Raw genomic sequence first — 12,326 nt, 5'->3', positions numbered from 1 at the left:
TATAATTGTAAAAATGAATAAATGTGTAAATGAATAAATACATTTATAATAAAGGTTGGAAAAAGTGTGTCATGTAATTATTCTGTTTATTGAAATATGTTTCATAAAAAAGTCACTAAACATTTATATTATATACATAAAGGAACTGTGCAGGTGCATTTTTTGTTCATCAAGGTTCAAACAATGTAAGTGTACCCTCAAAGGTACAATAGTGGTTTTAAGGTCTAATATATACCTTAAATATTTTTTTCCAGGTGAAAAGTACATATTTGTACCTTTTCATAACCTAATGTTTTAAAACAGAACAATAAAATAAAAAGCCTGGAGACGAGACGGGGTGTGTGGAGTCAATACAACTTAGTAAATATAATTTTAATGGATTATGGTACAATCACGTTTCCTGACTAAAGGTACTGAGATGTACCCTTGAGGGTACCACCCCAGTTTACAGTTTTTACTGACCCATTTACAGTTTCATACCTTTATTTCTGAGAGTGTAAAATGTAAAACGTGACTGTGTTCTAAATACTGCCTTCACAAAATGTAACTTGGACTGAATACATTTCTGTATTCTGAATACATATTCCAAATACTTTATGCTGGTTAACCAGCTATGCTGATCTACTAGCTTATCTAGTTTAACTAGCTTGTGTTGTCCAAGCTGTTTTTTCAGTAGGGATGTAGCAAATCTGCCATGGCAGCACAGTTTTCTTAAGTCTAGAACAGCGAAAATAGCACAATGCTGGCCCTGGCTGTCACTGAAAACATACTAATAGTATAATGACACCTGAGTTGTGTCTAGTACTGTTTGGAGTGTGGTTATTTAAGAGAGTGGCTTGGCTAGTGGTAGTTTTGTAGACTATGATGGGAAGCCATAAATAGTGCAGATGTTAGCCGCTTAAAATAGTTAGTTGAAGAACAAAATGACACAGGCAAACAGATAACAGCAGTTACTGGCATTCCATGCATGGCTTTGCTAGTCACAAATCCTATCATCATGCAGCTCATAGGTCACATGACCTTTAAAGAAGTGTCCCCTCACTTTATAAATTACATGTAATATCTAGGCAAAGACTATATTTTCTTATATTTTTTCTACAATGTTAGACTTCTGTTCATTGATTGTTTGATGTAGTTGATGTACTGCTGGCAGAGAAAGAAATTCCAGGTCATTGGTTAATTAGCATTTGTTTGTAGTCTCATCATATATTTCACAGTCAAAAGATTACCTAAACACAGGAAGTATGTGAACCTAGTGCCAATCAAAATGGCTTCTGAGGTCAAGTGCTATTGAAATCATATGTGTCAATACTGCACAGATCTCTAAAGAATGTGAGTTTTTAGAGGAGATACTGGCACAGGATTTCTAGTTCTTAGCAGCATCCTGGGGCGAATCCTGAAACCACATCAAAAGAGTTTCTATATTGAAGTCCATGAGTTTCTTTCACAAAGGAGAGGTGAACTTAGTTTTTTAGATATTTCTCCCAAAAAAGGAGATTAGATACATGATAATTGTACATAATGGAGGGGAAAGTCAAAGAAACAGGAAGTTCCAAAACTGGAGATCAAAAAAAATATCAAAAGATATAGAAAAACTTCTACCTACCATCCACCAACCTTCTACCAAGACCTGGTGGTCAGTCAAAACTATCAGAGAGAGGGGAAACTCTTTCAGAGAGAGGAGAAAATCAAGTACCACTCTTACTTCAGATCTGAAAAAAACGGATGTTTCTGTTCATCCTTCCACTGTGAGAACAAAACTGAACACTATGGTTCTGAAAGGGTGTGTATCTGTTAAGAAACACTTACTGGGAAAAGAAAATAGACAAAAAAGAAGAACATTTGCACATCAAACCAAGAAGCTTCTCATGTTTCCAGAACAATTACTAAATACTAAATATTTTGAAATTATATTTAATCATGGAGGCTTCTGTGTAATTTTGTTACATATATGTTTTCTTCTTTTTTCCTAATGCTGAAAAACAAATTACTAAATGGTGCTAAATGGTACTAAATGGTGGTTTTATCTGGAAATTAAATAAATTAAGGGTGGTCATTGATTTACACGCTACTGTAATTTTCACTCTACACAAGGACCACAAGAGAGGGCTTGATTTTGAATGTCAGTATTATTAGAATAATCTAATCTACTTTAATTCAAAGCTCTAATCAAATTTTTGTGCAAACTATATTCACTGATTGCGTAGGCTGGTCGCTTTGATTTTAGGGAAGGTGACTATTTTCCCACCTCTGTGCCTGGAAGAGTCTGTGCTGCTGTTTATGACAATCAGGGAAAAAAAATCTACACTGTAGCCTGATTTGAAATGTAGTGGGACAATATCATCTAAAAATGAGTGTACACACCCATTAAACCAGGCAATTATCAGATTAATTTAATCAGGTGTGTTTGAGTGGGGAAATCACCATACTGTGCTGGACACTGGCCCTTCAGGACCAGAGTTGTGCACCCCTGATTTAAGATCTCAGTTTGTGTTTCATGTGCTGTCAACTGCTTGCAAAAGTGGAGACTTCTCACTGATGAAAGATAATTAAAACTGGCCAACTCACATTCTTAAATTACAAAAACATATTTATATTGGGCAGCAACCAAAAGACCTTTCCTGAAAGGTGGTGTTATTTAAACCAAGCGTTTGCCAATAGCAAATATCAAAGTGTCATAAGATAAATTTTTGATATCTCAGAAAGCAGAACTTTGCCTTGAAACACGATGTGCTTACAACTGTAGATGATAAATAGTAGTGCACATTTAGACTGAATGTTCTTCTATTCATGTCAATATCCACTCATCAGGAATACACATAGATAACATGATATTGGACTGGAGCTGTGTATTTTCTGTCTAGGTTGAGCCTCGTGGATGCCACCTCAGTAGGGGACATGCTGCAAAGGCCTGTCTTTTATATAAAATGCCGAAAAATTGGAATATGTGGAGAACAATCTGGTTTCAGGCATCTAAACCAGCAATAGCAACAGCAAGGAATGCTTGACACGTTATTGAAACATCCTCTCACCTTTCCAAAGGGCAGAGTTTAGGCTAGTTCAGTGGTACTTTTGAGCCACCACAGGTGGTAGCGTTTTAAAAAGTTTGCAGGCTCCATTTTCAAAAAGTCTGTCTTTACTTATATGTTCTCTTAAGCTGAAGTTCTGGACAAAGGGTGAGAAACAATATGCAAGTGGATGGCACATCTGGAGCTGAGGTCATAAAACTGCTGTCAAATGGAAACTGTAGAGAGCAGAAAGAGGTGTGAATGTACACCTTCCTGTTACACAGATGTATGATTACACATGACATTACTATGATGTTATTCACAATTAGAGAAAGCATTCAACTCTCCATGTCATTAAAGCCTTCTAAATGTGGACATCCTTTGATCATACAATGGTATGGTATTGCAAAGTCACTAGTAAATGACTTTAATTATCTGTGTTATGATTAAGCCTTTTACGCCGTACTGAGACAGACGTTTGTGTTAAAAAGATTTCAGAAGTTCTAGTCAGTTACTTAATCTGTTTTGCGTAACTGAGTAATTTTTTTTTTCACATTGTAGACCATCCAATTCCAAATGTTATTTTGTTTCTTGTTGATTTTGGTATGTGGTTTCCTACTAGCTTCTGGATGTCCATTTGGAGCTGGAAAAAATAAAATATGAGGAATTTGATAGATTCAAGCAAAACCGCTGAAGGCATTATTCCAGTGAACAGACAATAATAGTAAATTCACTTTCTATTCAAAAGTCCATCTGCTATTATGGTCAATATACCTTACAGTCCTTTACTGTTCCAGTCCATCTCATGTAAAATGTTTGATATTTGCTAATTAGATGTGAAACTCTCATAGATTTTTTAAAGTATGATTTTCAAGGTTGTTAACAAGGCTAAAGCAACATTTCAAACATGCTTACTTGAGTGGTGCCACAAGAAAGTGAGAGCTTCCAGTTTCCAACAAGCGCCACCCCTTCTAATGCTGTATCTTGAAGGTGAGGGGGGGACTTTTGAAAAAACTAACACTGTTCTGGGGTTGTTTTATGGGTGAAACATATTTGAAATTCTTATTTCTCATTGCAGGTGAATGCAAAAGCAAGCTAACGTTAAGTTTGGAAGCTAAATATTTTATTGCATCCATATAACTGCAGCAACCATCTTCAAATTATCATTACAATGGAAAGAATGCAATGGAAATAACTTGTAGGGTAAGCTTGATAACAAGTTAAAGGCATTGTTAGCTAGGTAGCTGGCTATCTAGATACCTTAACTCTGTTTGGCTCATTTTCTCTTACTGAAATGGTATCAATTTTTATGCTGAATAAAGATATTATCACCTTTTTCTTTATGATTATTTTCAACAAGCAAAATGAGAATTAGCCTGTAGATCAGTTGCCAGGCTAGCAGTCACGATTGGCTAACATCACTAGGATTCCAAATGGTTGTATGTTTGAGAAAGAAAAGCATGATACAAAACAGTATACAATTTTGAAAACTGTCATACAATGCTAGATATATTACTGGTATACCATAGAAAATAGCATTCAAATTTTATTCTAGGTTGGAATGTCCCATTCAAAGATCCTCAATTTTTGTGGCAGCACAGATTCTAGGCTTTCATTCCTTCTGTCAGATTGCTTGTTGAACACATTTCAAGGGCATCTGAAAAACTACCCAAAGGTTTTAATGAATCCTACGCTCCATTGTGATATGGCTTCCAATCTATCATGATTGGCAGGTGCCTTTGGACACACAGCAGGGAAACAGGTAACTGGAGAAGGAGCATAATTTAAGCAGAGACTAAACGCTTTTCATCACAGAGACACAGAGAGGTCAGATGGACGGGCATGGCTCAGATGCAGCCCACAGCCCATAGCAACCACTCTGTGTACACATCTGAGGTGATGCAATGACTGATTTCAGTCAAATTTCTCTTACAACAGTGAAGGGATCCATATCCAGCCAATGCCACAATCCAAAGCTCCAACTGAGCTGAAATGTGATTTAAAATCTCTAGTTTTCCAACTAAATCATGTAGAGCGAAAACATTTGTGCATTAGTACAAACCCTACATTCTTTTTGTCATCATAGCAGTTTAGCTGTGATTTAACCAGGACCCTTAAAAAGATGTGGCAGCAAAAACCTCAACCCTGGCTCTCTTCTATATACTTCTGGTTAATATGATCAGGAGAAAGTTGCTCTGCTTTCTGCAAGCCTGGCCCGATTACTAACACAGTACTGCAGTAAGTACAACCAGACCTCAGAGTGGACATAGTCTGTTTGCACTTAACAGTCACAGATGAAAGATATTATATGATCACTTCCAGACAGGCCTTCTCTCAAAAAGAAGCAATTCCTGAATTTCAAATGTTTTTATCTGTTTGGTGTGATTGAAAGAGAAATACCTCTGCTGTTAGTGTTTCATCTAATGATGAATTCAGTAAGACTTTAGCTCTAACATGAAGGACTTTGGGAGAGAGATTAACAACCCAGCCTTCAAACAGTACAGTAGCTTACAGTGCACCAGGTGAAGGGGAAGCCATCCGTCACAGAGCAAAGAAGCTGATTAAAGTACAGTCAGGGTTACAGAATAACAGAGGAAGCACTGATTAGTTTTACTTTACAGAGATCAGTTCACAGAGACATTTTAGACATAAAGCCATTACTTTACTTTGGAGACTTTGATGCTGTCTTTCTGCATATCTTCTGCAGCTAATGGACCTTCCATATTTCATAGTATGGAAAACATCACAGCAGTGGTGACATTTATGAATAAGAATGTACAGGACTCAGTTTCATATCCTCATTAAGAGGACAATTTTCTGTCAAAGACGTCATTTGGTAGAGCAATTTTCATTATCAGAGAGGAACAAGATACTGACACCTGTTGCTTTGGCACTGGATGGGCAAGTGATACAGATTAAAAAAGCTATCTGTGAACATAATAGACATTATACATTATTTAAAAGCAAAATGTGGTGTTATTTTAGTTATTATTAGATGGGTGAGTCAGTGAACTGTGTAGACTTGCCACAAGGTTATGTGGGCCGATTTGTTGATCTTCATGTTTTTACATAAAGTAAACGTTAATGTTTATGATAACATTGCTCAAACGCTAATTAGTAATTAATTATTGTGCATTGCGGTCTGATCAGGAATGGTGCGCTTGTATACAGCTTTTTGACTTTTCTCATTGGAGTGAATGGCAGGGCTTTGTGACCAAAAGTTTGTGCATCCCTAATGTTTCACCATGAATGAAGTACACTAACAATGCCTTAGCAACCACTTGTGTTGCCAAAGCAACTTAACAACAATCTAGCAACCACCAGAGATATCATAGCAACATCCTAGCAACCACCTGGGATACCACAGCGACTGCCAAGCAACACCCTATCAACTGCCTTGGATTCTGTAACAACCACATAGCAAGACTCAATCAACTACCAGAGATTGCAAAGCAACCACCTAGAAACACTGCAGCAACCACCTGGAATACAACAGCAAGCACCTAACAACACTCTCGCCACCCCCTGAAATACCATAGAAACCACCTAAGAACACCCTAGCTATAACCTTGGAAACCATAGCAACCACCTATGTAACAGCACCCTAGCAACCACCTGGGACCCCATAACAACCACCTAACAACTTTTATAAAACCAAATTTTTTCACTTCTAGATTCATCAAAACCAAGAACTTGTTCTGCATAGAGGTCCTTCTCTTTAGGCTGGAGTAGAACACAAGTGTTCTGTACAGTTCCTGGAAAGCTAAGGTTGAAGAAAGCTGGATACAGTTCTGGTGGTTTTCGCCACAGTCAGCTGCCAACTGCACTAAACTGAGAACTCTTAGAATCCACTGTGAGTGGGTCTAGGTTTGTTCAGACTGGCTTGCGGAAGACAGAGCGAACAACCTCTCTGACCTTCTCCATGCCACAGTGTCTGAGACAGCAGCACAGTCACCCTTTCACGTCTGTCCTCCTCCAAGACAATATCTGTGTTGTGTCAGACGTAAAGGCCAATTTTCACACTGGATTACATTTTTCAGACCACAAAAGATGGCCAGAAGAATTTTAAAAATCCTGACCTTCTATGTTTTTGGAGGCAGACAAGTGTCTCTTTGAAAATATTGACTTGGTGCAAGTTTAACAGATTTCAGCAACAAAATTGCCAAAGACAACAGGTCTGAGGCACGTTTTTACAATGCTTTACCACATACACATGTTTACAATGTTAGGACATTTGCACAGATTGTGACACAGCCTGACAAAAATACATTAACCTCATTATTAACATCTACAAACAGGCTTTCATGTTTATGTAATATCAGCTTTCCCATCCAGATTTTCCAGGCCTTTTTTCACCTCAGCATCATTATTTATAGCCTGAGGATGGGAACTGAGGTTAAAATGAATGCTGTTGCCAATCAAACAGTGAAGGAATTTAGGCAAACTGCCAGAAGAATCCCACTATTCTTCTTCTGTTATTCTAACTACACTTTGAACAATTTTCAGTAGCAGACGTATCTCTCTGATGAATGGGGCGAAATCCTTAAAGACGTAATTACTGCTTTTAATATGTTGGACACTAAACAAATATTGTTCCAGATTTTGTGGCCATAATCATCTGGGCTGTGAAATAACTTGCTGCTGGGAAATGACAGTTATACTCAAATACTAAATGATGAGGCTGATTTTCATACCATTAACTTTCACAGAAGACAGATTCTCTGTATGACTGCAAATATGCAGTTTCAAAAGTCTGCTTGTCATGTCATATTTAGCATTGAATGAGTGAGAAAGAGCGTCTTTAATTTGAGTAATTTCCTTGTCAATTTTGTAATTTCAAATGAATTGAAGGCATAGTTTGAGGTTCAACCACAATTTCGGAAAATGTACATTTAGCCTCGGGGGGCCTTTAGGGCAGAATAATAGATGTGTTAATGACATACTGTCTCCACATGGCATCTTGAAAGCCTGCTTAAAACCTCTTTTGTTCAGTTTATTCAATGTCAGCTTTATTTTCTCCTGCTACGGAACCCCAAACTCCCACACAATGAAGTAATATCTTGGTTTCATTTGAATGCTTTGTCAATAGGCCATTTATAAAAGGGTTTCAGTGACAAACGTTGTGAGTTCATTGAGATTTAAACGTTGTCTTTTTTCGTTTTACTCAGTTTTATCTTATCCTTGAGTCTGTGACTGCTGATTTTCATTGGTGCTGGTTCTATTTCTTTCATTGCTTAACTTGTAATTAAATCTATAATGTGCCTGAAATTACTGATTGATGTACAGTACTGTGCAAAAGTCAGAGACCACCCTTTATTTATTTAATTTTCCATCAAAGTGGCCATTATGGACAAATTATTAGCTAGTTATCAAGAGTCAACAATAAAGCAGGAAACATATATTAAAGAGAAAATTACACAGACGCTTTAACAATGAAATATAAAAGTAAAATGTTTAGTATTATATGATCCATTTAATCACAAACACATACAGTGATGTATTCTATCCATATCTTGTATAACCTGGAAAACTATATCAATATTCTATCCCCTGTGTACCCTGCATCTCATTTATTATCTACCTCAGACTCACCAACTGCACAACTACAGAAATGTGTACAACAGTACACATCATAGTTTTATCTCATTCAATATGTTTTATTTCATAACTTATTGCTGTACAACTGTACATTGGAAATGTACAGTGTATATTGTGTATATGTATATGTGTATCTCCTCAGAAATATCTCCTTAAAAATGAAAATCTTATTACACCAAACAGCATCTACAGAAACCTAATGACATCTAGAATCAAATAATTTGGAGTGATGTTACATAAACTGATCTTTATGGTCACAACAATTATGCTAAATTTTCTTGTTTAATCTAATCTCCTCATCCAAGGATGGTCACTGACAGTACTGTAATTATGCATTCTTTTGCTTAACGGCTTTGCTGTTGGGTTACAGCGTACTGGGAAGAGTGCAAATTTCATATTTTGTGAACTATTTTGATGTCTTTCTGGTAGGTGATTTTCATCAGAGCCCCATGTTTATGAACTGTATATGGCTTTAAAGCTGTTAGCAGTCATTGACATTTGTTGACTAAAGCTTTGTCTCATCTCTGCTCATTTAAAGGGAAGATCCCTTTATTTGAAGTGTAGCATGCGGCAATCTTTGCTGACATGTGTTTCAATGGCAGTACACACATATGCTCATATATGCAGGTGCAATGACATCAGTGACACATGTGCACACACACACATGTATGCGTTATGTTGCATTCACTGAAATGTTGGTGCTCAGAATTATCATTTTATTTTTCTTATTTAGAAATCTTTCCTTCCACATATTCCTTATCTCCTTTAAGAGAGTAAAACAAAAACAGAAGTAAGTAAAGTAGACAGACAAACAGACAGGAAGACAGAAGAAAGAAAGAAGGTGGCCACCTGTTTCACTGATGCACACTTTGTGCCGTCAGATAATTTCATTTTTCCAGATGTTCTAGAGGTTTCCGGCAACCTCCCTGACATAGGCAGGCTCTGAACATCTGTCCACACATATCATCAGCTTTTACAGGAAACAGCCCAACGAGGCCTGTCTGTCCATATCAGCGGCTTTTAATGCCCTGCACTTAGACCTGTTGACACTGCCTGATAAATGGCAGATGGGGTTGGAACTCATATCAAATTGGATTTGAATGGTGGAGGTGGAACCTCTCTCTGCCTCATGGTTCATTTAAACTTTAGAAGAAGAGAGTGAAAACAGAAAATCATTCTGTGCTCTTTTTGCCAGACAACAGACAAACTTTATAGAGTTTCAGCACTTTAAAATAACCTGCCTCACTACATCAGTAATTAACTGATGGTATACAATATTGTGGTGTCTGCCACTTCTGAATTTAGGCTTTAGGCGCATGGCATGCAAAGTTCTATCATGCATGCCAGTCCCTCCCCCCACCCCCATTAAAAGGATATTTGTTGTTGCTGTTGCCGTTGTTGGTTTAAGATGTATTTATGTGTTGGCTGTGTTTTATTGTGTTGGACTGAAAAAAATCTGATTAGGTGATTTTCCATTGAGAGATTCAAAAATTTAACCTTTTTGTTTTCCACCAAAGCTTAATGAAATAAGAGTATTACTATGACATTTACAGAGTTTAAATACAACAAGAAATGTGATTTTGCAGGTTATATTAAATAAAAATACCTAAAAATTACAGACGTATTTTTGATTTAACAGAAAACAGTAGGCCCTCCTAAGGAATAAAAGGCCATATTATTTTGTCATAACACAGTTTGTGGTTTCATCATTTGTTTTTATTCAAAATATGCCCTGATTTTTATTTTCTTATTTTTTTATATATCACAAAAAAATACTCAATTCATTTTTGCCCAAAATCCAAGCACATGTCGCAGGCACCAAAATGCCCATATACTTGTGCTGCCATATAATATGAACTGATTCCTGACTTCATTGGCCTGTGAAACATCAAATATGCTATAAGCCCAGGAACATTCAGTCCTTGCTTTTGAAAAGTGACAGTCCTTCACTAAAGCGTAATAGAGGTGGGATATCAAAAGCAGCAAAGTGTGACAGCAACCTTGAGTCTTCTCCTTTTTTTTGAATCAACCAGCCACAGGCTGGTCATATTAGTTAGTCAGAGGACTCAGTAGGGCAGACTGTCTCTCTGTAGAGACAGTCTCTGTCTGGTTTCGAGAAGCTTCTTTAGAATCTGTTGGAACATTGATTCCATTATATCAAAACTGAAACGTCTGACTAAACCTTGAGTTCTGGTATTCACAGATATTTGGCAAGACGATAAAAACCTGTTCTCTATTTATGAAATGGAAGGCCAGTCAGAAAGTAAATCTGACTTGCAGGTGGGTTGGCCTATTCAATTGCCAGGGCACGACCCCCACACCCCACCAGACATGAACGCACACTCAAACACACGCACCATTATACAAGAGGCTCTTGGGCCACTCAGTGCTGTGAAGCCCACCCCTGCACACCCTCCCCAAAACAGCCTCAGTAGATCAAGTGACCCCTTTCACCTTTGAAATCTAAGAAGTGATCAAAAGAGCTGCCATCTCTTAAGATTCAAGAGATTTAGCACAAAGCCTCTCCCTATAATGCAGAGCATGACCCTCGCTGAGTACAATGACTCTCATACAGCACATCATTATCTGTCTTATTCAGCAGAACACAAAAGTATTGATCTGATCGTCAGATGATGTTTCCCTTCTGTAACTGTGGCCTTAGACTAACTTTCTGCATTTGTGTGGCATTAGAGAAATGCAATACTTTATACTTTCATAAATGTAATACTTTATACTTTTATGACAATCATTAGACTGATTTGAGGACTCATTTTTGTTTGTCACATCTTCACAAACAAATCATATGATGTTATCATTGCTGTCATACTAAAACTTTTTTTTTATGTTTTTAGACCATGATTTTTACATTGTGTGAACATTTTACAATGAATGGACCAACAGAAACAGAAACAGAAATGGTCCAAAATTACTTGTAATAAAATCTTGCAACATTAACTTCCATAAAGTTGCAATTGACTGCTGATTATGATCGTTATATAACTTCCACTCAACAACAACAGGGAATTCTTCTATGAACCATTTACACAAGGGATGATATTATGATTGCATTGTTTGAATCATATATACAGTGTTTTCATTCCAGGCATCTGTATGGATAGTAATAATTCTAGCCGGTTCCTGTGGGCCATCTGCAAATGTGTTGACCTATATCATCTCTGAACTCACCTCCCACGCTCTTCTCCACTCCTCTCCAATCTGTCCATCCAACCCTACCCCCGTCCACCACTACTCTCCAACACTGAGGGGATAGTGAGATAGAATGAGAACAGGCCTCTTTCAAGGGTCCACCCAGGCAACAATAATGGCAAAGCAAGCCTCTTTTAAATTATAACACTTAACCTGAAAACAGCTCAGGATACACTTAAATATAGTGGAAGAAGAACCACTTTTGGTTCCATAAATAACCTTTCAAGATGATTCCATGAAGAACCTTGTTTGAAAATGCGATACGCAAACCATTTTAAAGTTAAGAGCTTTCACACATATATAACGATTTATTAGTAACCAGAGTTTTTTCCCTAGAAATATATGAATATAGCCAAGAAAGTTTTAGGAAGCTTTATTGTTAAGAATACAGGGCCATGTGTTTGATTAAGCATTAGAGATTTTAAGACATGTTACAGCATTTGCCTCCCATGCTTGCACATTCCTTCAGTGTCCTCTTGGTGCACTGAGGGAGGAGGATCATGGGGTAATTTT

The sequence above is a fragment of the Colossoma macropomum genome, unplaced genomic scaffold (genome assembly GCF_904425465.1).
Source record: "Colossoma macropomum unplaced genomic scaffold, Colossoma_macropomum, whole genome shotgun sequence".
Taxonomy (NCBI): Eukaryota; Metazoa; Chordata; class Actinopteri; order Characiformes; family Serrasalmidae; genus Colossoma; species Colossoma macropomum.
The sequence above is the reverse complement of the archived record's forward strand: the minus strand, read 5'-3'. Positions refer to the sequence as shown.